Source organism: Lepidochelys kempii, chromosome 5 (genome assembly GCF_965140285.1).
Source record: "Lepidochelys kempii isolate rLepKem1 chromosome 5, rLepKem1.hap1, whole genome shotgun sequence".
In the NCBI taxonomy this organism is placed as follows: Eukaryota; Metazoa; Chordata; order Testudines; family Cheloniidae; genus Lepidochelys; species Lepidochelys kempii.
Genome location: NC_136384.1, coordinates 15,224,178 through 15,250,433, shown reverse-complemented (window position 1 = coordinate 15,250,433; position 26,256 = coordinate 15,224,178). Strand labels below are relative to the sequence as shown.

General features: G+C 43.7%; 1 protein-coding gene across 4 annotated transcripts in view; it reads left to right on the top strand.

The window, feature by feature from the left end:
- SMAD7 (SMAD family member 7) overlaps positions 1–26,256 on the top strand; it is a 41,584-nt gene that overhangs the window by 11,798 nt on the left and 3,530 nt on the right. The gene's annotated exons all lie outside the window — the stretch shown is intronic.

The window sequence follows — 26,256 nt, the reverse complement described above, 5'->3', positions numbered from 1 at the left end:
TTGATAACATCTCGTCTGTCTAGTCTGCTCCTGAGGAGATGGGGGAGGTGGGGGTTTGGGCTGCAGGAAATAACATAACTTGCCTATGAATGCCTTCTTAAGGAGTTTGCTATGGAAGTTTAATTTCATAGCACAGCAAGAACTGGCAAAGGTACTCTACATGGGAAAGGTTTATTAATATATTCTCATTCGCAGCCTCCAGAAGAAGGCACTGTTCCTTTTGGGGCGGTTTTTTGGGGTGGGGGGTTTTGGTCTTGAGTTATCAAAAGTTTTCCAAACCCTCCAGAAACAGAGGAAACATTTACGATCATTAACCACTCTTTTCCCCCCACCAGTGTAATTGTAACCATTTAGTTTAATGAGGAGCCGATAGGAGTGTTGACTCATGAAGGGATACGGTTAGCTACACAAGCCATGAAACAAAGCCGAATGCCTCTACATGAAAGAGCATTTGTTTTGAATTTGCTCTGATTTACTGGCAACTCAGTTCCACACACAGAAGTGCAGCTCTGAAAATTCCCAACTGGAGAGACCCCAGTCAAGCAAGGAAAATAAACCACACTTTGCAGCAGTTCTCTAACGCTAACTTTCTCTTTTCTTTTTCTACAAACTTTGGTAGCAGAACAGTGTATTTGAATAGGGCTTTAATGAGCTATTGTCAAGGTACACTTGGAGTGTTTTATTTCTGTCTGAAGGGAAAAGCTCTATCTTATCTCCATTTAAACAGACAATGATATCACAGATGCCACACATAAAGCATATCCTCTCATCTTCTTTTCACTCTTTAGAACTCGGGAGTTATATGGTGAGTTGCTTTATGACTTTATCCCAAAAGGATGTTTCACTGGATTTAAAAAAGCCCCAAATTGCTGTGCATCTGATTAGATTGTTCTGACTGTCCAACTGCACAGCATTGGGATTGAATGGATGATTGTGCTTGGGCCCCAAAGGCCCTAATATAAGGAGTCTCTCTGGCCACCACTGAGGAGCAGCCACCTCTGGGGTGGAAATTGGCAGCTGTTAAACAGTGTTCAGCCACACTACACCTAGCAGTTGCAGGGAAATGAAAACTGAACCAGCTGAAGGTAAAAAGGTGGGATACAGGAAGGCAGAAATGCAGTCACCACAGATGAAATTTGAGAATTGGGCCAGGACACTGCGGTTAACATTCCTGGGGAGTGGGCAGTGCCATGGCATCTTTAGAGAGTGGGATGTTGCAAGAACGATAATAAAACGGAAGCAGTACATTAAAAAATGCTCATCCAGTCCTCCCGAAGAATGCAGAGAGCTGGATCCTTTCTGTCAAGGAGTCTCAGTTTCAGCTACGAAATATATATTTTGTTCTTCTTCAGGAGGCAGAGGGCAATTTCATGGATGAATGGCAGAGGTACCAGAATAGCAGAGCTGAGAGGATGTGGGAGGGTGACCAGTGTGGAACGATGAGGGTAATATACTAAGAGCTTCTACAAGTGTTTCCCCCTTGAAATAACCAATCTGAGCCTCTCTTTCACTTGCTCTGTTTTCTGTTTTTCTTCCTGGCCTAGGCTGTGCTGCAGTGAGCCAGCTTAATGAATGGGGCTCAGTTCAGGGTGGGAGGAAGGTCGGGAGCCTGGAGCCAGGGACTTGATTCTTTTGGCAAGGGAAGAAAAAAAAAAAGGAGCTGAATGTGAAAACTGTAATCCCATGGGGGTCTTCACAAAGGAACTGGTTCCTCCTGAAATGCACAGAGGTGACCTTTAATTCACTGGTGCTGCCCTTTCATGTTGTATGTGGCACTTTAAAAGGAGCAAGCCTAAGAGTGGGTGGGGGCGAGCTTTGGGAAAGGGGAGGAGGGAACCCTGACAGCACAGCCACACTAAACCGCTGGGACCTAGTTAACTTCGTTTTGAAAAAAATATATTTCTAAAGGTTAAAATCCGAACAGAGAAGCCCATGGAGTCTACATGCGGCTTGGCTCAATTTTAGTGCAATATTGGTTAATCCATTATTCCCAAGGAAAAACACACCAGTCTTCTCTCTCTCTCTCCCCACTCAGTCACTCTCTTTTCCCTCTCCTTTTAGTCTCTGTCTCTCGTTTTGCTTTGGGGTTGTTGTTTTTGGGGGGGTTTTTTTTGTTTTGTTTTTTTGTCTGTTTCCTTTGCTTTCTCTCTCTCTCCCTCCCTCCCAGTTCAGTATTCGTTGCTTAAGAAATCTTCCACCAGACTCAGAGATGTTCTTGTCTGTGCAGTACTGAACTGGACCCTCTTTCTTTTAAACTAAACCAGTTCACAAAAACACACTGTATATAAAAAGGAAAAGAATTTCCTTAAATAGCAGGGCCAGGCTGTTTTTCAAATATATCCGACTCTTCAGGAGATGTGTAGTTCGTGATTGTGCTTTAGTTTCTAACAAACAAGCTGCGGTCACATATGTTGGATAGCTCAGCGTCTGCTCGAAAACAGAAGTCCTCAAAGGGCCTCAGAGCTGCCACTTAATGTGTGAAATACGATGAGCTGGCTTGTGTCCTGGTCATCATTGCTTTTTATTAAGGAGTATTAATAAAATATCAGATCCAATAGGTTACACAGATTGTAGTCCCAAATGGAGGTGTCTTTGATGACATATGCTAATTTTGGACTGGATCTAGAGCCTGAGGAAGTCAAGGGGAGTGGGGTTTGTTGCCTTTTTTGGGTTTGGGATCAGGCCCTTGAGGCGTGAAAACTCCTCAGGTTATGCTAGTGAGGCCTTCCATCAGGCTGTTCTGAAAGGCAGACACATAACACTGTTGTGGCTTAAGACAAGCGTAACCCCTTTTCGTTCTGGATTAATGCTTACTTTTGTTTAAGACAGAAGCTGAAGTGACAGGAAGCAACGTAGAGAAAATTGACAATGCTTTTTATCCCCATTCCCTCACCCTTCACCTCAAAACCTCATCTTATTTTAATGGAACACTTTAATTCAAGGTTGATTCATCTTTACTACAAAAGCTCCAATGTGCAGCTGACTGACATTTCATTATGAAATAGCGGACGGGCCTGGAATGTTTCACTATGACTTTGATCCCTTCTGGTATCTGTGTCAGCCTGGGAGAAGCACCTTTTTTAAATCTAGAACTATTCACAATAGAAGCATGATTCTTTGGCTGGATCTACAGTCTTGTCCCATCCCCGCCTGTCCCCCCTGCGAATTAGATGGGAGTAGCAGGGTTCTGAAGCTCTCTCTGGAGAAATCCTGACTCTGTTTTCCCCCTGCCCACCCCTCCTGTTCCCTCGAGCACACAGATTATAACTGCCTGTGAAATGCCTTTATTTACAAATTGGCATCCTATTATAATCAGAAATTGAGAAATCTTCCTGTGTAAGTGGGATTGTTTATTTGTCTCTGGGATAAACAATAGCTTTTGATTTTTTTTTTAAAAAGTCATTTGTACTCAGTTTATTTGAGCACATGCACTCTTTCTGTTGTTTTAAATGTCACAATGCATTGCAAATTTCCCTTAGCACTGCTGGCGACATTAGCTTGTACTTGTGTATTAAATAGCTTACCTAAAAACTCACTCCCGTGCTCAAAAGGACAAGGTTATCAGGGGTTAATGCTAAGATGACAGCATTGAAGTCTTTGGAGCAAACCAGGCCGCCTGCCAGACTAGGAGCCTTGCAGCCTCACACATCATCTGACCGTGGCAGAATGTAGCCAGTCCAGTGAAGTGGAGAGAGACTGGGACTTGGCAAGGTCTCCATGTAGCTTTTGGCCTCTGACACTCCATTCTAGCTCCTCCTTGTGTTAAACCCTTTCTTCCATAAGCAGGCTGGGCTTTTTAAGGCGGAATCTCAACAGACAGAGGAAGTGGGAACAGAGCTGAGTAGCAAAGGTTATGGGGGAATTGTGTGTGTGGGGGGGGGAATTGTGTGTGCACATGCGTGCGTGCATGGCCCTCGTTCATGAATCTGGACTATATGTGCTATCAGTTTCATCTCAGTTAAATTCTATAGGGGTATTCCAAAGGAATCTCCATTTAAAATTGCGCCTTGAAAACAACTAAAAATAAAAAATAGATGAAATGCAGTCACAGTGGGTTTTTCTCAGGTGTTTGGGAAAAAACATTCCCATAGGTCAGACTTCCCTCTTGTTAAGCAAAATCTGTTTAATTTCAGCAAAGGAGAACACATTACTATTGTCTGCCACAGCTATTTCTAATGCATGCAGCTTCAAGCTGCAGTTTTATTTTTGCAAGACTATTGTGTGTAAGTGTTTTCACTGCTGCTGGCTAATGATTTTCTGAGCCATTGTTTCTGTTTCTGTACAATTTAGGGAAAAATAAGCACAAAAATGCATTATGAAGTTTAGCGCTAATGATGTGAGTGTGTGTTCATCTGTATGTTTGCCTTCGATTAACTCAGAAGGGTATCTACCTGCAAAATAAAATGTACCCCATGAATGTGATGGGAAACCCAATACTTTGGGACTTTTAAAACTGGACAGGATAAAAAGACTAGTAAATGCCCCATAGGGAGCAATCCTGCATTGTCAGGTAGCTGGACTAAAGCTTTACCATCTATGATTTCTGTGATCCTTTACCAGTTACACTGCAGGAACACGGAGCATTGACCACTTGCATTTATCTAATAGTGGGAGATTTAAAAAAAAAAAAAAAAAAAAAAAAAGGAAATGATGTTGCTTCTGTGTGTGGATGCTACGAATGCAACCAGTGGGTGATTTTAAATCCATGCCATAGGAAAGGGTAGGTGGGGAGAAAGTCCAGTGAGTGGCATAGTGGTAGATACAGACTCCCCATCCCTAAATCCCCCTGCATGCTGGGGGGGACCTCCACTCTGTTTGGGTGGGGTCTGAGAAATCCTGTCCCGCTTCCTGCCTTTTCTCTGAGCAGAATTGGTGGGTCGTGGTCAAGCTGTGCCATGGTGAAGGAGGTGAGATTTGGCCACAAGTATTTCACTTGGAGTTGCGGGGGCCTCAGCACTTCTGAACATCAGGCCCAATGTGTATCTCAAGTCGGTTTCTGAAACTGAGGCAGCCGGAGTTAGTGGACACTTCGGAAAATGCGCTTGTGGATTGTGCTCAAATAAATTGGTTAGTCTCTAAGGTGCCACAAGTACTCCTTTTCTTTTTGTGGATTCAGTGTTTCAGCCCTAAGGGCTTTCTTCAGGAGTGATCAGTACAGCGAAAAGCCATACTTCCTGTATCAGCTGTTCCTGAAGAAGACTCCTTACCACAGACAATTCCTCCTGACCGTATCCTATCTGCCACACGTATTTCAGACAGTCACATGTTCGTTCTATTACACTGAACTGTGCAGCCTGACCAGCTCCTCACAGCCTGTCGCTTGACTATTAACTAAGGTTATCAGCCGTCCCTATCAGCTCCACAGCCATTCTGACTCCTGGAAGCTTGGAGAGACACTGATATTGACCTCTCTCTCCCTTTGACCAAATGGGGGGCTGGTTAGTCTTATCTGCAGTGTGACAGGGTGGTTTCACAAGAGGAACGTGGAATTCCTGCTGGTGCCTTCTTGTAATGACCTCGGAGTGAGCTGTGTAAAAGAATACTGTAACGGGCCACTCAGAGGTCACTGCCAGCCATACCATCTTTCTTAAGCAGGATTGAATAACCCGCGCAGCAGCCTGGCTGCCTGCCTACTGTCACAAAGTAGCTTCCTTTCCAGTTTATTTTGAGCTCTAAGATATTATTAACTCCTGATACACAGTCTGGATTTAGTTGTAACACACAAAGAAAGCAAAGTTCAAGTTTACCTTCTTCACTTTTTACCTATATGTCTTTTGTTTCTCTCCCTGTCTCCCTCCTCTTTGTGTATGGACTGTTTGTCCTGGGCTTGTTTAATATGGAAACTGGGGAATAAGTTATGTCATGGCTGCTGTTGAGGAATCATGTAGTGTAAACAAGAATATGGCCCAATCTTGTGTGGTGCTGAGGTCTGTGGGAAAGGAGCATCGACACCTTGCAGGATTTCCTGCCTTTGGCTTTTGATTAGACTTTTTAAATCAATGATAATGTCTTGGGTGTAGTCTTGAAATGTTGTTGGCTGTTGAGTTGTAGGGGATGGCAGAGTGACCTCATTACCAGTAGCCAGGTGGTCTCCTCCTGCCACAGTAGGCCTGTTTGCAAGAAAATCCAAACAAGGATTTCATTGCAGAGATTCTCCCTCGTTGTCCAGTGGAGGATGAGGTGAAGGGTTTGTCCACCTGCTTGCTCAACCTCGTAAATCCCTGTGGATCTACAGGATGCCAGGGTCATCTGGAGAAATCTATGGTAAAGTTAATAAACCTGGGGCTGTATTATCTTGTGTAGCTAACTACCACTGGAGTGGGGGATAGCCAGTGATCATCCCACCTACCCTGACTCCAACCTCTTCTCCATGGGGACCCTGGAGACCACAGAGAGCTCTCCACATGGTCTGAGGAGGGCAGGGAATGGTGGCATGGAGATGCCAGACCGCTTCCCTTCTCCATTCCCACATGCAGGAGAGAGCTGTGTGGAAAATAGTTCTACATGAGTTTGATCTATCCCAAAGTTTGTAATATCTAGGTTCCCTGGGAACACTGGTTCACATCCTGGCAGGGTTGACTCAGCTCTTCATTCTTCTAAGCTCCATTCAGAGAGTTTTGAAGGAGAGTTCCCTGTGGATGAGACTGGAAAGATATGCCCCTGTGTCCTTGACCAAAATACATATTCCACCCTGGGGTGGTGCTGTGTAACAGTTGGTTGTTGGTTTTGTATCCTAGATGGCCTGCGGTTCAGTGTGATACAGTAAGATGGTAGCACTACAGTAATTAAAGTTGAGATGGGGGTCATCCATCAGGCAAAACTCCTGTTTCATTCAGATTCAGCTCAGAGTGCAGGTCATCTTCCACCAGCAAAGGACCTCAAAGTGAAATGTCCATAAAGAAGCAGAAGACCTCTCCCTCTGGGTGTATCTTGGCTTGGGAGGGAAAGACTGATGAAGGGAAGCATAATTCATACCTCCGTATACCAGCTTTGGTTGGTCTAGCCTTATGGGTATTTTGCCCAGTGCTTAATTTGTGCCAGGACTGAGCCCTGGCATCTCTAGTCTTGGTAGTTCATAGTCCCGGCATCTCTGGGCTTGCCACTTCAGTTATGGAAGTAAAAAAATTACTTGAGCCCCGGCACTTAATTGCTTGGGTCCCGGCACTTCTTTCACTACAAATTAAGCACTGCTTTTGCCTCAAAGTGCTGGACCTGCCGGAGAACCATTTTCTGCAGAGTTGTTTTGGGTAGGAGTTTAAATATATGATGATAACTTTCACCCTGTTAATTAACAGGAAACATTGGGACAAGACAGGAAATTGCATCATTTTTTATGAGGAAAGTGCCAAGAAAAAAATAGAAAGAAAAGAAAACATAGTTATTAATGAAAGGAGAGAAGAGGGGGAAAGGAAAACAAAAAGAACCTTTTCCCCCACAGTGATCAGAAAGTTCTCGCAGTGCCCGAGTTTCAGAGAGAGGCTTGTTGGAGTACTCTTTTTTATTTTTATTATGTTGAAAAATATTTTAATAGCAGGGTCACCTTTGCTTGAACGTTAAACTCAGCCTCGTTTCTCAATTTACTGAAGAATCTTTTCATAACTTTTCTCAGCTTCCTTCCCCAAACTGCCAGGCCGAGGAAGCTCTTGGCTTGGAAGCTAATTTTGGTTTGGCTGCTTAGCCCTCAGAATTGGTCCCCACCCAGTGTCATTATCTTGGTTTTAACTTGCAAAAAAAAAAAAAAGAGAGAGAGAGAAACTTTATAAGAGTTTGCACAGCCCTTCCTTACCCTTTTAATCTTGCTGCACAAAAAGCATTGCAGCTTCAGCTTCCTAAATGCTGTGTCCTTAGCATTTGCAGCTTCAAGTCCACTCTGTTTTCCTTATTTTAAATAACATCAAGCCACTCCTCCTTTTTGAACAGTTCCTTGGGAATCCTCTCTGAGATCTTCCTTGTGCATTAAGTAAGACAAAAACAGTGAATGCCTTTTAGAGCTGGCTCGGTGGAGCTGACTTCAGCTGTTCGCATGTTTGTGAAGAACCAGTACAAGTCAGGCCTTCCTTTAAAAAAAAAAAAAGAAAGAAAATGTGGATCATAAGGAGCTGATGATATTCTGGCTTTGATCCTGTAAGTCCTTGGATTGTCATCTTCCAGACACAAGTGTGAATGGAGGCACAGGGTTCAGTGCTAGGTATAGTCCTCTAAACTGAGTGTTTGTCTCTGTTCCCCCTGCATGCCTGCTTCCTTAACTTGCAAGCCCTCAAGGTGAAAGGGTTGGGATATGGGTAGAGAATGGGCACCACTGAGGAGATAGGTTCTTAAAAGCCATCCTTCCCCATGCTAATTAGGCTCTTAGCTCTGACTTCAGAAGTAATTTGGTTGCCCTGTGCTCTCACTAATGCAGAATTGGGTTCCCTGTGTACTCCCTCTCCTGCTGAACTCTTTTGGCCTTGTTCTTACACACACACACACACCCTGCACCTGTGCTATACAGGACCAAGCTCTCCACACATACACGCAAGGAGTGAGATGCTGGTAGCGATGAATGTAAATCGGTTGGGATGACACATCGCTGGGTGTGAGGCTGCCATTGTGTCTAATTTTACTAACCTCCCAATTTCATATGCATCAGTAGGACTTTTGGCTAGACTGATATCACTTGCCTTGATTGCGCACGCACAAAGCTGCAGCCTAACTAGTTCACTGAGTTATCTTATCGTTATTCAAATAGAGGCTATTACAGGAGACAGCGAGAAGCTCATTTGTCTTCTCATTTGTCGGCTTCTTCTTGTGTAGTTTTGTTTTCATAACACAATGAGAGCCTCTGGTTGTAATTGTCAGTGTGTAAAGCATTGCTGAGAATTCAGCAAGGGTGACTTGTCAAAACACAACACTGACGCCAGAGCAGAGTGAAGCAGGCAGGTTGAATGCAGGCTGAAGTGGTTTTACAGGAGAGCTTTGTTCACTTCTTTTTTTGTTTAATCTGTTGGCACAATTTTGAAACACCGACTTCAGTTTGATCCCTCGTGGCATCTTCTTTCAATTCAGCTGGTGTATGTGAATATAGTCCTCCATATATGCAATTACTCCTATCAAGCCTATGTAGAAAGCAGCATGTTAAACACTGTGTGGGAGCTGGGTAGATAGAGATTATTCAGGTATGTCCTCAGGAGCCTTTGTGTCTCCGTGGTTGGTTGATAAAATTGCAGGCCCACAGAAAAATAATGCTGATCTTTCCGAGGGTTTTTGCTAATAAAGAGGGAGGGCATATTTTGTCTTAAATTAATACTCCCAAACTGCTCAAATTGCTGAACATTCAAAATGTTATTATATGTATGTACATACGTGTACATAATAAGCAAATATGGGACTAAGAATAGTAATCTTTTTTTGGTGGTAAAGATGGTGTTTGTAGAGAGTTGCTGCCAAAGTAGGTTAAATGAGAGCTAACTTTTAGAAGTGAGCAGTATGCCAGCATTCAACGGAGTAAAATAATCCAGAACCTTTGGTTCTCATCATGCCTTTTTAGGGCAGACCTCCCATCACCCAGGATCTGGTCGGCCCTTACCACCTTTTAAAAGCATACAAAGACACCTGGTGTTACCAATGGTGTCATAATGAAATGTTAATTAGCTTCTGAAGCAACCTTATTTATGCCTGACAAACCCAGGTGCTGGGGAGGTAGCGAATGTTTCAAACAGTCTTCACTTTGTAACTGGTAAAGTTGGCTCTGGACCGAATGACTTTAAGTGATGAAACTGATGCCTTTAATGTATAGATACTAAAATTTCAGAGCATTACTGCTGAGGGTGAGAGTCTTCCCGAGTTGGATAACATAAGGTGTAGTCTAATGGACAACACCGGGGTGATTTTTTCTATTTGCATTTTGATGTGTAACCAGGTTTTACATTCCAGGCAGGTGTAGTGGTTATCTGCATGTTTGAAGAACATGATAGGACTGCATTTTGAAGATCTGGAGAACACTAACTAAAATCAGAGCCCCCCCCCAAAATAAGAGCCCCACACAACCAGAGAGATTTTTGCCCGACTGGTAGGGGACTTAATGCCCATCCGATACTATTCTATTGGATATCATTTGTGCAATACCGTGTTGGACAGAGTAAATAAATGCATAAAATCATACTACAAACAGCGATGCAGGAATTAAATAGCAGAAGTTTTGTTTTGAAAACTAGCTGAGAGCCTGAAGTTTACATCACTAGGCTTGAACTGGTGAATTAATTTTCTTTGTAAACTAGGCTGAGGGTTTTTAGCTCACAATAAGGAACAAACTTATAAATCTTAATGCAATACAAAGTGGCCTGTAGTTTTTCTATTCTTTTCCACTGGCTTGCAGGGTAAGTATGGAAAATGTATCCTTTAATGTCACCGGGCTGAATCCTAGAACCATTACTCATGTCTGTAGTGATTACCCAGGTGAGTAAAGATCACTGGCTTGTGTAACTGTTGTGGAATGGGGCCCAAGAACCATAGAGTTACACCCATAATGCCTCCATTCTTTTATAGTGTAGTCAGTGCATTTTGGGGGGGAATGGAATGTGCAGTGGGAATGGGGGCTGCAGGGGATGTGGAGGGAGATAGAAAGGAAACACCAATAAAACAATGAAGTGCCAGGCTGTGTAAATGCCCTGGAAGATCGTTGGTGCCTAATTGACTCTGGAAGGCAGGGGATTCAGTGTAAGGTACTATAGCTCAACCACTTGATAACTGGATGGTAAAAAGGAGACTACCCTTCCCCCCATCCCTTTCCTTTCTTTGTCACAGACAGATAATGTTGAGATGAGTTGGAAGATACAAATTCTGCACTGTGGCTTTGCTGCTGGGGACGGGAGATGTAAAGTAGCTGGAGTTGGAACAAGTTTGTTCTTGGTGTGTTACTTTTGTGCACATTGTGGATGCAGCCTAAACTATAAAGTCCTGTCAGCACCTGTGTTTCTGTGAGGTGCATGGGTAAGCAAGGTCTCTGCATGGTCTGCTAGATTCAGGTCCCATCTCTCTACCCCCCAGCTACAGCGGAACCAGGGGACCCAGTTACAATCCTGTTGTCCTCTGACCTAGTTACAGCATGGTTAAAAGTTATAAGCTAGGTATCACCCAGCTGTGTCCCCAGAACCAGGCTGAAGTCTTGGAGTGCCTCTGGGTTCAGCCTAGTTGTCGAGACACGGTTAGGTTTTGTCTAAATTGCAACTTTTAATCATGTGGTAACTAGGTCAGGGACAACCGTGCTGTAACTGGGTGCCCTAACTGAATTAGAAATGAAGTTTAAATAGGATTGAGAGCCAGGAACTCCTGAGTCCTGACTCAGGTGCTGCCACTGACTCACTGTGTAGCCTAGGGCAAATCACTTAAAGCACTGTCTGGCTCAGTTCCCACATCTGTAAAATGTGGATCCTAGCACTTACCCATTTCGCAGGAATGTTCGGAGGATTAATTAGTTAATTAATGTAATGCACTGTATAATTGTTAAGTCCTATTAATCCAGAGAGTAAGGTGGGAAGTGGTGGGGTGGAGTGGGGTGTGGAGGGGAGGGGACAGATAAGCAGCTTCTTGCTTGTGACTCTAGTCTGAACATTTTGAAATATGCTTCACTGTTGCTTTTGGCTATTAGCTTTCATTCTTAATCTGGAGTTACCAGGGTTGCATTTGGAGAGTGGGGTGGACAGGACGACACAGGAGGGGGTGGTGTGGGTGGAACAGACCACCCGAACATATTTTGTGGGCCTGAATGCGGGTGGATGTGTGTGAGAGAGAGCTTTGCTGCATGCGCTTTGGAATAGAAGTGATTAGATTATGAAGGCAGACAGAAGTAATGATTAACTTTTTCAGTCTGCATGCTGTCTCCAGTCTGGCGCTTGGTGTTGTTTTTCCCCCTAAGTAGGCCCTGGCCCTGAGTCGACAGGGTATTAGGTTGTAAAGAAAGACAGAAAGAATGAAAGCGAGGGGAGGGGTGGGGAAGGGGGGTGATTTTTCCATCAGATCCGGGAATGGAATTTATTGGCTGGAATGCAGTAAATGTTCAAAATGCCATCCCATCTAAACAGTTTTCATAATTGTTATGGAAGGGGTGGGGGGATTAGGGCATGAGGGAATGAAAAGAACTTTTGTTTCTAACTGTATTTTTCCACATCTTATATCCATATGAGAAACATTTCCTTACTCTCTAGAAAAATAGTGTTTTAAGCAAGGGTGGACCTTTTTTTTTTTTTTTTTGGTAAATGCCTGTTTTTGGTCTTGTAATAACTTTGGGGAGAACTGTAGGTCAGTGTGCTGCAGAGAGTGGGTTTTTAAATTTTTTTTCATTATTAAAATTCGACTCAGCAATTGTGTGTGTGTATGGAATGCATTTAGCATTTAGGAAAAAACTGTAATACACATCTGTGTATTAAATATCAATTTGGAAATACTAGGCTCCTCCTATGCATTGATTTTTTTTATTAAGTCCTTTATGAGCCTGTTAATGTGTAACCCACATAGCTGCATGTTGTCACTGGAAAGAAAAAAAATGTTCAAAGCTACAACTTTTGCTGAGCCCCTGTCTCTCCTTTCTCCATGGTGCAATAGGAGAGCAAACTTCCTGCAGAATGAGTAGGTGACCGGGCTACAGCGGTGTGACCTGGGTTTTATTGTTGGACTCTTTCTTGGATTTGATTTGATTTTTATTTGCTGGAAAAGGTTTACAGTCTTCATCCTGCAAGTCCTACTCCAGGAAGACTTTCATTCTGGAAGTCCTTAGGCATAAAGTTTGCTTACCCTGGTTTTATGCCAGGCTACCTCCATTGGCTTTGATGGGGTTATTCTTGAATTACATAGGTATGATTGAAAAGGAAGATAAAACCTATTGACATCAATGGGAATACACTCGGGAGTAAGTATACACAGGGAAATATGTTTTGGCAAGATCAGTTGCAGGCGTGGTTCTCTTTGGTGAATGATAGGAAGTCCCCAGTCCCATCTATGCCTGCTCCGTGCTCTTAATAGCTTAGGCTCAAGTAGGGGTTGGAGATAGGTAGAAAAAGGATGTGTTTCAAGAGACATGGACTGACCATGCAAATGAGTCGCTAACCCAGGGGTCGGCAACCTGCGGCACGCGTGCCAAAGGTGGCATGCAAGCTGATTTTAGTGGCACTCTGCTGCCAGCCGGGGTCCTGGCTGCTGGCCCTGCTCAGCCTGCTGCCGGCCTGGATGGATGGAACCTATCCATGGGTAGGATGAGTTGAGCGACTCAGCGCGCTGCCAGTCTGGGGTTCCGTCTGCCACCCACGTTGCCGGTCTGGGGTTCCATCAGCCGGGGTCCTGGCTGCCGGCACTGCTCAGCCTGCTGTCGGTCTGGGGTTCCGTCAGGGGGCCCCTGTAAATGTAAAATTTATTCCTGGCACGCAAAACCTTAAATTAATGAAGACTTGGCACGCCACTTCTCAAAGGTTGCCGACCCCTGTGCTAACCTGTGCTTTCCCCTCTTGGGCCATGGAACTGAGTGACTAGCTTGGCCGTGCAACAGCAGCACTCTCGTGCTGGCTCAGGTTCCCGGCTTGTCAAAGGAAACCACTGAAATCTTGCTAATTCTCCTTAAAACAAGACAATCCCAGGTTGTACATGGTATCTGAAAACCCTGTGGCAGGGGCAAGAGGGGCAGGGGTGAGGGTTTCAGGCTACACAGTGTGGGATGGGATCTGTGGGCAGGAAGATTATTGTTCTTACCAGAATAAAATCACATGTCCAAAACAAGTTTTGAAGGATTTATAGTGAATTACATGAAAAGACACCACATGGGAGCAGTGTAAATGCAAAATTTGAGGGACATGGAGAGGGGAGAGAGAGGGGTTGACTTATGTGGGAGAAACAGAAAGATCTTGTGGGGAGAAGCAGAGACTAAGAGAGATGGGGCTGGAGATGAGAGAACCGGTCTTCAGAATAACTTGGGAGGGTTTTGTTATTGCAGTCCAAGATTAAGCGCTGCCACTTACTCAAGCCAGGTCTACCCTAGGAGTACTTTGCTTGGACGGCAAAACTGGAGCATTGTACCAGCAAAGCGCTTCTAGCCCTGGTCTACCCTGGGGGGGGGATATCAATCTAAGTTACGCAACTTCAGCTACGTGAATAACGTAGCTGAAGTCGACGTACTTAGATCTACTCACCGCGGTGTCTTCACTACAGTGAGTCGACTGCTGCCACTCCCCCGTCGACTCTGCCTGCGCGTCTCGCAGCGGTGGAGCACAGGAGTCGATGGGAGAGCGCTCGGGGATCGATTTATCGCGTGTAGACTAGACGCAATAAATCAACCCCCCCCCGCCCCCACTCGATGGGTCATTGTCCACCAATCCGGCAGGTAGTGTAGACATACCCTTAGTGTGTATGCAGCTTATACCAGCAAAACTGAGCTTTTCCAGGCTTATTCTAGTGCCCCTCCCCGTGCCCCCATCCCCAAAAACCGTCACAGGACACACCTCATCACACCACTGACCAACATAGCAATGCCAGCAAAAAGACCGTGGCCCTAAGTCAAGTCTCCTTTCCTTGCATGAGGCTCCTTATAGTGCAAGGTACCCACTCGCTGTGAGAAAGGGTGGCAGAATCTGGTGCTACATACGCATTATGACAGGTTTCAGAGTAACAGCCATGTTAGTCTGTATTCGCAAAAAGAAAAGGAGGACTTGTGGCACCTTAGAGACTAACCAATTTATTAGAGCATAAGCTTTCGTGAGCTACAGCTCACTTCATCGGATGCATATATATATATCCTGAAGTTGATAAGTGTGTCACTTTACAAAGATATGGATCAAATAGTTTGGAGCAAGAGCACTTCATGGAAAGTTGAACCAATGACACTGGAGAAAAGCGAGCGTGTCATTTATACTATTTCTTTGACGGTATGAAGTAAGAAAATTTGCTACAGCTAAAATAGTTTTTGCTGCATGGCTTTCCCATTCAGATGTAGCAGAATGATACTAACAGGACCTTGGTGTGCGCATCCCCTCTAGCCCTTATTGTTTGTCCGCTCAGCTAGTCAACAGTGTGACGTAAAAGCCTATGCAGTGGTGGTTTTCAGCTTTTTTTGCATTTGTGGACCCCTTTGGAAATTTAGACGTAGTTTGCAAGCCCCCAGCCGTAGGCGGACCACAGTTTGAAAACCACTGCGATACAGGACAGAAGCAAAGTGTATGGTAGGAGCTTCTTTTCTGTTGTCTGAAATCCTATCAGATATTTTTAAAAGCCTTTATTAAAGGAGTTCTCTCTCTCACCACCACTGACAGCCCCCTCCACGTTTGTTTTTCTTTTCCAAACACAGGGTTCATTCCTGTTTTGGGGGGGGGGGAGTAAGATTCCCACCCTTGCTTCCCTCTGGAGTTAAAATAAAACATTTGGAAAGAAAAAGTTTCCTGCATCTTTAGGGGTTAGAAAAAAGAGACAAGTAAAGAAAGTTCTTGAAATTAAAACTTAAAAAATAATTAAGCTGATGGTATATGCTAAACAACAGCAAAGAGGCCCATTTACTGTAAATATTATGAATGGATTTGGCTGACTCCAGGATCCCCACCCTTCCTCTAAGGCTTTTCTCTGAGTTAAGTCGAAATTCGGCCTTCAGACAGCACAGTACTCTATAATTTACATGGCTGATGAGGCCCAAAGCCTGGGACAGAGGAAGCTGGAGTCAGCTGGCTCCTTTCTAACCACTGGAGACAGGCAGACAGGCATTTTTGGTGGGTGTGTGTTTTTCTTCTAGCTCCAAACACACACTTACAAGGACTGGTGGCTGCTGCCTTGCTGGCTTTTAAAGAAAATTTAACTGGGCATAAAAGAGTTCTTCTCTTCTTGGGTAATTTTTAGCACTAGTAATTGATTAATCATCATCATCAGACAGTAGCAAAGACTAGTTGTACATTTATGAATCAAATTTTTTGTCTGGCAGAGTGAGAGAACCCTGCAGATTTCAGTTTCAGTTCTGCTCTTGTCTCTTCTTGTCCCCTGCCACTTCCCTCCCCTCTCTTTAATTTGTATATTTAAAAAGTATATTAAAAGGCTGGCATTGAGAATGTAGGGCAGCGTTTGACCCATAGTGTGTGTGTTCGGCTTTTTTAATCGTCCTACATTTTTCAGGCTTTAATTTCCTGTGTTGAAGACACACTTCTGGGGCCCAGTTCCGCTGTTGAAGCATTTAAAGAGAGCTGGCCCATGTGGTGACACTGTTACAGTTCAGGATGTCTCAGTGTTTCCAGTCTGAGTGTCTGCTGTCTGGGGCCTTTAGCTAAAACTCTGAGGAACTCAATGACCTCAGCCCTAGGGGCTTACAGGATCCTTTTGGGATTTTGTTTGTTTGTTTGTTTGTTTGTTTGGATCAGTGTCCACCCAGCCCCACACTTGAATTAACCCATTGAGTTTTTGCATTTGAATGAAAGCCAAAGACTCAAAGAGGGAAACTCAGCCTAAACCACTATGTTTGAGGGTGAAACGCTGGGGGACACCACAGAGTTTCAGATATCTTCCACCTGTAATCATATCTCAGAAGTCACAGGTCACACTGGCTCCTACCAAAACTTGGTTGAGGTTTCACCATAAGGTTTGCCAGCCTTGGTGACCATTAGAACAGCGTTTGGGCAAGTTTCAGGTTTGCATCTTCTACACCAGGCAAATTTCACTTAGTTTTGTTGTGGAAGTTTTGCACAGACCTGGTAATGATTATCCAGGGCATGAACCAGGATCATAGCTCTGATTTGGGAAGTTTGTCTCCAGATCTGCACTTGGTGCCTGACCCCTTACTCCATAATGGCTTGACCCAAAATCTTAATCTGAACATCCTCATTAAACTTTAAAAGTTCAGAGCTGAATCTAGACTTAACAGCTTGGCCCCGTCTCTGGAAACAAACTGTCATAAAAGCTTCACATCCTGAGGGCAAAATCCTGTAGTCCTTCCTAAGACAAAACTCTGACTGAAATCAAAATGGGAGTTTTGCTTGAGTAGGAATTTCAGGCTTAGTGTTTTAATAGGAGAACAAAAGGTTTTTTACACACTAAAAGATTTTAAGTTAAAAAAAACCACATAGATTGGGGTGGGAGGGATTTCCATTTTATTTTCCCTGAGTATGAAAGGGAGCAGAGATATATTTGTCTGGGCAGATGGGCATCTTGTTAAATAAGAAGAAATTCCTGAGGCTCTTTAGCTTGCAGAGTTACTGTATATGCTGAGTAATAAGAGCTGCCTAATTAGACATAGACACACATTTACGGTCTAGCCTGTCAATCCGCGGATTAAGGACTCCATAAGTATTTATTGACACAATAGATTGTAATGGCTCCTAAAGAGATGTTATGGTCTATCGTGTCAATAATCCACAGATTAAGGGCTCCCTAAATACGTGTTGACACGACAGACTGTAGCAGCCCCTTTAGAGTCTATTGTTTAAGTGATTCAGTTTCCATGATGCTGCCCTATTGGGGGCTGGCGATCACTACAGTTTGGGAGCTTATGTACATATCAAGATTGGGTTGGGTTTATTATTGTCTGTGAAAACCACGGCAGCAACAACAACAGGAGTTTAACATGTCATACTCTCCTAAATTAGCCTTTCAGAAATGACCTGTGCCATCAAGAGTTACAGCTGTCCACACTGCCCTTGGGTATAATTGGGTGTACAGTGCATGGGGGTAGGAAGCCTTTGAGAGTAAACTCTTCTCTTGGAGCCTCCACTAAAGTCATTGGGGGGGGGGGCACCAATGCACCATTCAAAAGGCAGAATTTGGATTCTTTGATTTTGCCATTGCTGTACGAATCAGATGCTTAATACCAACACGGTTAACCTGAAAATCATTTACATGGGAACATTTTCTGCCTCCTGTTTTTACAAGTAACTCATCCCTCCACCCCCAAAATTACTAGAAAGATCAGAAAGGAACAGAAATGCTCTTTTTTTACCCAAGGTATACAGCACTGTGTGTATAGGCAGCTTCACTGGTTTGTTTATGGTTATTTGCGCTTTCTGCTGCATGTTCCATCACTGCCATGCACTTCTCTTGGAGCACACAAGCACACTCTTTTCCCTGGGTTGTGCGAAAGGCTGTTGACCATTAAGAGCAAACCTTATAATGGTTTAAAAATCAAACCTTGGGGACATTCTATTTAAAAGTCTCTCTATGAGAAAGTGGGATACTTTAGAATAGGCTGATTTCAGTGAATTGGAGCGACCCTCCCTTTGACATGACTGCAGCATGGACTGTCTTGTGAAAGCTGAACCGGCGCGTCCCTGAGAACATGGAGCACTTTCAGAAAGATTGACGTCGCACTGGGCACTCTTCTTTGGGTGGGGAGAGATCTGCTGGGAACTCATCCTTTTTTATGCTGCCCTTCACGGCTGTCTGTTGAGCTGGTCTGTCTGTCTGGCCAGGAAAAGCTGGTCATGGTGTAGAGTTCATGAATGCTACTCCAGGGTCAGCTGAAGGGGATTACTTGAGAATGACAAGATGCTTCCAGCCTGGGGAGGAGCAGACTGAGCTTCATCTTAATCTTGGACCCCCTGGCAGGGCAACACATTGTGCTTACACTAGTCCAGACAATTTTTTTTAACCTTGTATTCGCTCTCCGTGTGCTGGAAGGGAGAAAGACAGATATGGGAGGGAGCATTGTTTAATGTGTTACAACGGAAAGTCTTGGGGCTGGCTCCCATATAGCCAGAAAGAAAGGCAAGGCCCCTGAAACTTGTTTGTGACTCCCAGGTTAAAGACCCCTGATATAGTGTTTATAGGTGGGGGCTGGGAGTCAGGACTTCTGGGTTCTTGGCCCAAATTTGCTACTGATTTAAAGTCTGTAGCAGATAAGTTAACCTTTCCGTTTCTTAAGTACGGGGGTAGCATCAGTGTATATGTGATGGCCAGTAAACTCAGCACCAGTGACTCTGATCAAGGCACTGGGAAACTAGCAGCTCTTCCTCATCAACTTTTTATTTATCATTTCAGGGTACATTGTTCAATAAAGTGTATTAAATTTGGCACACATTTAGTATAAAATCCAACCACGGTATCATGGAGAGGGGAAGGAATAAAAGCACCTGAAGCCTTGAAAATCTAGAAGGGCTTCAAGGAAAACTTTAGGGTCACATATCGATTGTTAAAAAACTAAGAAATCTAAATATTGTGAAAAATGGTTCTATAACTGGAAATATAATAAAGAATTTAATGCAAACAGCCCAGTGAAAAGAGCCAACTAAGGTCAATTTAAAACTTGATCACAAACAAATTCAAACTGCTAATTTCTGGCAGGAGGTATTATTACAAAAAATCTTACAATTTTAAAATAAATTCAGGCAATCAAATAAAGGGAGTAGGGAGCTAAGAGAGCGGGTCCTCTGCGAGACTCACTGTTTTCTACATAAGTGAATTGACTAGCGAGAAACGTTACCCTTGTCAAAGTAATAATTAAAAAAATAGGTATTTTCCCACCATCTTTGTGAACTTTGCATGGTAACAAAAATGAGGCCTTAAAATCTAAAGACAGAATTTCCACTCAGAGAGAGTATACATTTCCTATTTCATTCCTGTGTATGAGGAAATATATCAACCTTGTGTCCAAACAAAGAGAGGTTACCTCTGTGTTTCCCTGCAAACAAAATATGTTAAGAAAAATAAACTATTAGTTTGTTTGCATTGCCTAGAGTGCCCAGGAGCCTAGCACTGGCAAGTCCTGATTCCTGAACTGAAGAGTTTAAAGTCAAACTCAGGCGTGGGGAAGGAAATAGCATTCTCCACATTTTACACTGAGGCACAGAAAGAATAAATGACTTGCCCATGGTCACACAGGAAGTCTGTGTCAGAGCTGGGAACTGAACTGAACTTTTCTGAATCCAAACCCAGTTACTTACCCAAAGAAAAAGGATTGTGCGTGGTTATGTCTGCACAGCCAGCCTCTGAGCCTGGATCCACAGACATGGGTTTGCAGAGCTTGTGCTACTGGGCTTATAATAGTTGTGTGGACGGTGCTTTTCAGTTGTAGCTTGGGCACGAAAGCTTAGGGGGGGGGGGAGGGGGGGGCTCCAGACCCTGAGCTCTAGCCTGAGCAGCAATGTCCACACAGCTATTTTTAAGGCTCTAGCACAAGACCAAGTCTGTTGACCTGTGCTCAGAGGCTCGCTGCCACTGCTATAGACAATGTTCTAGCCCTTGTTGAGAGCACAGATGCAATTTTCTTATTAGGATACGACAAGGTTTAGCTATATATGGGCGGGATTACAATCCCCAGAAATTTAAAAAAAAAAAAAAAAAAAAAAAAAAGCAAATGTTAGTACACTTTAGTCAAAAAAAAAATTCAAAACCCTGTTTTTCAACAAAACCCCCAAATTTGGAGAAAAATTTAAATGGAAGCTCTTCGTTTTTCTTGGTTTTTTAAGGGGGGAAACCCTCCAGATTTCCCCATCAGTTATAAAATCAGTGATTTTTATGTCAGTCCTCCCCTTTAGAATCCTGGGAAAACCCAACACAAGCATGTTATTGATCTTAGAACGACGTTCTAGTGAAGCAGTGCCCAAACTACGGGCAGTTGGGGTCACACCATCAGTGGCTGGGGTCACAGCAATCCCAAATATCTTCAGGCCCCACTTGCATTGATAGTGTGCAGAGGACACCATTCTATAGAGAAAAATCCTCCATACGGCATGAACTCACATGTATGGCGCATATGTCTTGATTTAAGACTCCCACTTGCATCTTCACACCAACCTCCTTGGGTTTCAACAGCTTTTAATTTCTCTTGACTGTCATTCCTGGTTTTCTTTTCAGATCTTTTGGCTTTCCTCTCTAGATCCAATACCTTCACAGAAAGTGAGTTGAATTCCCCCTTCCAAAAGGAGAGTCAAATTGAACTTTTATAAACCTTGTGTACCACTAAGGCCCATATGCCACAAAGATATTTATGCCCCTAACTTATGGAAATTAGGAGCCTAAATACCTTTGTGGATCTGGGCCTATGGATATTCTCAAGCATAGCTTTTATAGTGGTGGCTAAAGAAGCCATGGATTTGAGTATGTGCAAGGACAGACAACAGGGATTGTGAGGGGGAATACAAGGAGGTAAAAAACCTTGTAAATTTTAGCTCTGCTCTGTGTCCCAGGTTTGGCTGAAGCAATGTATTTGTCTAGAGTTGTCTTCCCCATTCCTTTTGCTTGCATTTAAGGGACATCCCCTCTGAAAGCTCAGAAATAAGCAACGTGTAAATCTGTTCTGGTGTAAAGTTGAAGAACGTTTTTTAAAACACAAAATCTTTATGGAACATTATTGAAGTCACACGGTGGCTAATAACGTGTGTGCGGTTTTTAGAAAATACAGTGTCAGTATTAGTTGTGGTTAACCAGGGATTGCGAGCTGGACTGGATATCCTCAGGGTTAGCTTCTGTTCTCAACTCTGCCATTGAAATTCATCAGGCAGCCTTAGGTAACTCACAGAGTCCTACATTTTCAAGAGTGGCCACTTGCCTTTAGCTGTGAGTATCTTTTCTCTGGGAACCTCAGCACAAAATCAGTGGCCACTGTTGAAGAATGTGGCCCTAATTATTCTGTGCCTCGGTTTCCCCATCTGTAAAGATGGGACATGGTTGGGGAGATCCTACGCTGAAAGCTGCTATGTAAAAGCTAGTAATAATGATTAATATACATAAGGGTAGGGAGTAAGCACCTCTGGGCAGAGACTGTGTTTTGTACTCTGTTGCCCTGGATCCTGATAGGGCCCCTGGGCACGCTGTGATACAGATCATAGTAATCAGTGACAGCAGAAAATTGAAGGGTGCTTAATACCAAAATAATAATGTTGTGTTTCCATTATTAATTATTGGATTATGGTAACATCCACAATGTGCTGGTAGCTCCCCTGACATTCAGGAAGGGATGTTACCAGCTCTGAGGAGCTTGCAATCTAGAGCTTTTAACTCTGAACAAGGACCCCAAAGTATCTCTCAGCCATTGTGTATGGCACCACTCAAATGGAGCTAACTCCCGGTAATCAGTTGATGCACAGAGCACACTTGAGGGGAGGGGGGGAAGTTAATTGGTTGCGTGGTGTAACAATGCTTGCCAAGTCTGTAACAGCTGGAAGGCCCGGTTCTAGATTCCAACAGGTTGTGGGAAGCGGGGAGTGTTTGGGTACCAGGGCTTTGCTTTGGCCCATCATAGAGGTGGGAATGTTTCAAAAGAACTCAGCTCCCAGCCTACTGTACTTCCTTGTGAAAACTGGCACTTATTTTGATGCTTCAGGGGAAGCGAAGCGGAGCCCTTTGCATACCTGGCCCCCTATGGGCCATTTGGGAGGTTCAGTTCTAAGGTTTTGTCAGGGCCGTCTGTAGTGAGGCTGCACGGTCTAGCAGATAGAACTCTGGACTGTGGGTCACAGCAGATCTGGATTCTGTTTATGCACGGCCTGGGGCAAACCTGTGCCTCTGTTTTCCCATCTGTAATAATGGAGATAATTATACTGACCTGCCTTTGAGATCCTTAGCGGGTAAGTGCCCAGTAATAGATTGCAGGCACTTTGGGGAAGGGACCATCTCTTCATTATATCTTTGTACAGCACCTTCCACAGGGGGGCCCCTGGGCACTGCCACAATGCAAAGAATAAATGAAGCTTTCTGTGAAAACCTTTGGTGAGCTTCTCCACATAATCTGCTCTTTTCTCCCCCCTCCCCTTCGCACTCGTTTGTTGGCCACACCACCCAAAGGACATACCTAGGTTTCTAACAAGAAACACTACCTTTTAGCAGCAGTCCCAAGAGAGTTTGGGGAAGGGACGAAAAATCAGCCCACGGCTACATACAGCGTAATTGTGAAAGAGCATCTTTGGTGATTTGGTAACTTGCCCAGCAGCAAGGACTCATCCTGTTTATCTGAGCACTACCTATATATTCTCATAGCTTCAGGGATAGACATCCCGTCAACAGTGTAGTCCCTCAAACGGAAGACACTTTGACATGTTTATACTGTGTTTTGGCACTAACTCATTAAAAAAAAAAAATCCTGATTACCGAAAGCTTGTCCTTGAGGTCTGGTCACCCCATGTCATTGAAAAGCCTAGTGGTATTCATTCATGAACTTCCAGTCTTCTATAAAGGGCTGTTCATTCATAACCAGGGCAGCTCTTTTTTTATGCGCTGGCAATTAAATAACTCTTTGTAAGCGGCAATGAGCTACTTGTTAAGTGGTCTTCACTAATGCAAGTGCAAACATGAGGTGAAATAGCCCTTTTTTCCCCCCTCTTCCTGAAAGGGATGATTTTTTTATGTTAAAGAAAATAAAAACGTAAAGGAATTTCAGTGAGATTCAGCATGTTCAATGCTTATTGTTCCAAAATCTCCTTAACTGGAGTAAAACAAAAATTGTGAGCTCCATGTATCTGGCAAGTTAAGGTTTGGGGTTTTTTTTTACAACATAGCTTTGCTTTCCTGACTCTTTAAAAAAAACAGTTAAAATATCTTTTTTTTTTTAAAAAAGTATACACACACAAAAATAATAATTTTAAAAAAAAGTGCTCTGAAGTGTGTATTAGGCTGGATTCTCATCTCTGTTACACCAGTATAAATCTGGAGTTAAATCCATGGGATCTAATTCTGATCTAACATGGTTTTACAACAGAATCAGTTTCAGTGATCAGAATCTGCTCTTAAACCAAGTTACTTTCAGATATGCGCAAATTCCGTGAACTGTTCTGTGATTACCCTAATCTACTGTCTTTACTCAGGCGAAATTCCTGCAGCCTGGGTAGGGATGGTAGGATCTGGCCCTTAAGGCACACTGCAAGGTGTTGTTGTAAAAAGAAGAGCAGGATCTAGGGAGTCTGTGGAAAGAGAACTCTACATCCTGTCTGTGCAATGAGATTTAGCTTTAAGGGCTGTGCAGAGGGGAGGGAGAGAGAGACACACACACAGCTTGCAATTTATCTGGGCTAGGCAATTAACATAATCTGAAAACTTCTTTCACTGACGTCTGTCTGAAAATTGCTGGGTGGACTGGCAGGCTGGGAAGATGAAAGGGAAGAACGCAGGCTGAGGGATTTTCTTTCACGCAATAGGGTGTAAGGGCCTTCTACCCAGATACGTTTCCTGGTTCTTTTTACTTCTCCCTCGCAATTTCCTGTTCCCCCCTTTAATTTTGTCTTCGTGGGGAGCGACTGCTTTTCCTGTCTCTTCACACAGGACAGTAGTCGAGTGTGACTTTCACAGACTCATTAGCCCCCTTCCCCCAAGTGCATACGCTGAGGTAGTTGCAGAAGGTTAGGGTAAAGGTAATTTGATACCAGGCTCAGTTCTTCCCAACCCCACTACGACCTCCTCTTCCCCCGCCCCTTCTTTCACTCAGCTCTTTTCCCCCCTGCTTGCTGCTTATTTGGTGCCAGGTTTCAGTGGATAGAGTTATATGAAACAAAGTATTGTGAGGCACCAAAGGGGGGAGGTTGAAAGACCCATCGGGGCACACCTAAAAGTAGGCAGAGTGAAGCCTGCAGACTTGCAAGGCTGTTTCCCTTTTACATAGCCCCATAAGTGCATTGCACCAACAGTGCCAGTCCTCCCCCCAGTCATGTTTTTGGTGAGTAGGTTGACAACACCTTACCTTTCTAGTTTCCAAACATGTGCAGTTGGGCCCATTTTTAGTAGCTGCTTCCAGCAACTGGAGAAATATTTTCCTCGCTGGCATAGAAGTGAGGAAATTAAAAGTGTGTGGCTGGATTTATTTTTTAAAAGCACAGTACTGTACTCTAAACGGAATCCAAAGACTTGAAAATGCCTCTGTTGGGGAAACAGGCATATTAATAGTCAGTAAAAAGCAGAGAAAATACAGCAGTTGGACGGGCTAATTTAGCCACTATACTCTCCTTCTGTCATTCTTTCTTCAGGATTTTATTGTGCTATATTAAGGTGCTACGCAGGTTTATTGGGAAGAACTATCAGGCATTGTATCGCTAGCAGTGGAATGGGTTTAGGAGATGTAGTTTTAAGAGAATAAATAAGGAAGTGGTATTTATTCCTCATAACACAAGAACTAGGGGTCACCAAATGAAATTCATGGGCAGCGGGTTTAAAACAAACCAAAAGGAAGTATTTCTTCACACAATGCGCAGTCAACCTGTGGAACTCTTTGCCAGAGGATGTTGTGAAGTCCAAGATTGTAAGAGAGTTCAGAAAAGAACTAGATAAATTCATGGAGGATAGGTCCATCAATGTCTCAGCCAGGGTGGGCAGGGATGGTGTCCCTAGCCTCTGTTTGCCAGAAGCCGGGAATGGGTGACAGGGGATGGATCACTTGATAATTACCTGTTCTGTTCATTCCCTCTGGGGCAGCTGGCATTGGCCACTGTTGGTAGACAGGTTACTGGGCTAGATGGACCTTTGGTTAGACCCGTATGGCCATTCTTATGTTGTTTGTTTGTAAGAGATCTTTACCTGCTCATTTGTGTATGTGTGTGTGTGTAGATTTATTTTGGGAAAGGGATATTACTTTCTAACTTTCAGCTCTGAACTTGGTTTTTGTTTGTTTGTTTTTGTTTAAACAAAATATTAGAGATTAATAGGTCCCAGCTCTTAACATGTCTATAAAAGCTGGAAAGATATTAGTGAAGAAGCACAGAGCTGATGGACATAGCTAGTGCTGTTATGAGTGTCATAAGATACCCCCCATTTCCCCTTCCTTTTCGGTCCTCTCATCCCATCTCAACCCCAGTAGCAGCAACTGTGGCTTAGCGGCTAGCAGGAGGGATAGATACAACTGAAAGAGGAGGGAAGGGCTAAAAGAACTGACTTTTTTTTTCTTTTTTTCTTTTCTTTTTTTCTTTTTTGTTAACAAATGCAAGACTTCCGGTCTCCACCCTGCCACCACAAACCACAGTCTAACTGCAGTTCAGTCAGATTTATAGTTCATCTGACGTCTGAATCGTAGCATTTATTACCAGGGTTCCAGCTATAGGCGTAAATAGGCTCTGTAAATTATAGCAGATGATCTGTTGTGCCCTCCATTCCTGTTGAGCAATGTTTAACTTGCCTTTTATGGCTCCCCTTTTGGGGAGAAAAATTATATATGAACAAAGCTTGTCTAGGCTTACAGCCTTTGAAAGCGAAGTGATCTATGGAGTCTGTCAGGCTGTGGGTACCTTAGCCCTCATCCTGGCTTACCCACACTTCACATAGAAAAAAATCTCTGCGGCTGGTGAGCAGCTCCAGCATGATGTTATCCACATTGATTTACTGTTGCTTAAATTGATTAGCTGCAACGAGGGTTTG